The sequence below is a fragment of the Bombus impatiens genome, unplaced genomic scaffold (genome assembly GCF_000188095.3).
Source record: "Bombus impatiens unplaced genomic scaffold, BIMP_2.2 scf_5533, whole genome shotgun sequence".
Classification (NCBI taxonomy): domain Eukaryota; kingdom Metazoa; phylum Arthropoda; class Insecta; order Hymenoptera; family Apidae; genus Bombus; species Bombus impatiens.
Window position 1 is genome coordinate 1 of NT_181951.1, and position 2,103 is coordinate 2,103.

Consider the following 2,103-nt stretch of genomic DNA (forward strand, 5'->3'; position numbering starts at 1 on the left):
ATATATATATAAATAAATTATTCTTAAGAATAATATATGCCTTTAAATGTATTATCAATGTTCCACAATCGAATTAAAAATAATGTAGAAGGTTTAAATATCCATAGGAAAAATAAAAGTATTAAAAAAAATCAAAATTATGAATTAAAAATGTTTTATTTTCGTATGTATTATGTATCACAAGTAACTGATAGTATGAGGATGAGGAAAATGTTAAACGCATTTTCCTTAAAACCATATTTTCTGAAGTAGCTTTAATAATAATTTGAATATCGTTCAACAATTCTGATCTTTGGCTATAATGTTCTAAATAATGTTATTTATGGTATAAAATGCAACATTGTGTTGCTTGAGGAAAGGTGCCATGTATGAAGTCTTCCCCTTTGCTGTATCGTGGGCTAAACGAATTCCAATGCAAGTGTGACGCCTGTCTGGGATATTGAGATACTCTCACTCGAAGATGGTATCCCGCTAGGGGTAGCCATCCACATGTTAATTAGCAATAAAGCTAGAAAAATTTACCGAATGTCCAGCTGGAGAAATTGCAAAGTATAAATTAAAAAAAAAAACTGAGATACTTTAACGGTTCTTACCCTGTGATTATTAATGTATTATTTGAATAAAAAATATTTGGTATATGTATTAGATTTATAATGAATCTCTCTTCTTCAAATTTGAAGGTTGTTGATGAGCAGTTGATGAATATAATAACTACATACATATTTGACACATTAGATCTTGAATTAACTTATTTAAATTTTGAAGTAAGTCTTGGAGATCCACGGCAACGAAAAATTATGTAAAGGAAAGTTCGTGGTAAACAAAAGGTTAAGAACCGCCGCTTTAGCTTTAGCATTCTTTGTAATTGTCAACATGGAAGAACATCCCATTTGTACACTAGCATTTTATATCAACTATAAATCCTACTAAATTTCATTCACAGAATTCATAAAGTCTCAGTTTTGATTAATAGATGAATTTGTTAAAATTTATTATTATTTTTTAGAATTGGTTCAAGTAGAAATTTTGACAAAGTGAAAAATTTTTAAATACATAAATTTTGTTGTTCTATAACCACACAGTTATTGGTTGTCTCATGGTAATTAGTAGATTGATATAACTCGTTTTCCTGTATTCTTCAACGGTGCTACGTTTCGGTCAGTTGTTTAAGAAAAACTGATCAAGATATGATCAGGTTATTTCGCTGTATTTAATTTTCGTATCGAGTTCAATTATCATATTACTACTGTATTTATATTCTTATTATTTCATTAAAATAAATAAAAGAAATGGCATGAAATTTAATTTGGTTGACTTCATGATTACACAATCGAAAAGCCAAATGACGCCAAGTATCTCGGGTACGATAAATTTTAGGACAAATATGCCTTAGTACTTCTATGCTAAGAGCTCGTTATTCTATCGAATTTAAACATGAAAAATTGAATATTCCATTTGACAAAAACAGCTTTGGCGTCTTCCTAATCTTTTTGACATCTCTACTTGTAAAGAAATTATTGTTATCATATTATGCATTTCTTTTTAAAGCTTACAATTTTCAGAAGTAATATTTTCGTTTATTGTTTGAAATAATTTGAAATATTTGAAAATATTTCAGATAGTTGGTGAAATATTCGCGTAATAATACGCGTGGTCAAGAGCAAAATGCATTGAAACAGTCAAAGTTTATGATGCCCACCTAACGGTCAAATTGTCGATCTCAACTGATGTATAGAAAAAGTTTTAGTGAAAACGGCTTTCCCTTAAACTTAAAACATGTGGATTACCTGTAAAACCGTTAACTCTATGTCATCGTCAGCTTAGCCATAATTTCAAACATTTTTAGCATTTGGCGACACATTTTTCCTTTGCGTGCATAACGTCACTTGGTTTAATTATTAGACCTATGACGATTGGGGAGTAATTACATACTTCGAAAAATAAAAGACGTGCTAGGATACAAGGAAGAGGAAATTTAAATGGAGGAATTTTCGTTTAATAAAGAATCTTCTACAGGGTATTTTACCTAACTTGATCATCTTAAATATCTCGGTTATTTTTTATGATAGGAAAAAATATCAGAGGAAGAGAATATTCGGTTTG

At 29.4% G+C, this 2,103-nt stretch overlaps 1 long non-coding RNA gene across 1 annotated transcript; it reads right to left on the reverse strand.

Moving 5' to 3' along the window:
• Nucleotides 1-137: 137 nt before the first annotated feature.
• Nucleotides 138-1,469, reverse strand: LOC117152528. The gene is made up of 2 exons (XR_004462918.1): nt 579-1,469; nt 138-508 (listed from the first exon to the last, which is right to left on the reverse strand). It is a non-coding gene; the product is annotated as an uncharacterized LOC117152528 (long non-coding RNA).
• Between the last annotated feature and the right edge of the window lie 634 nt (nt 1,470-2,103).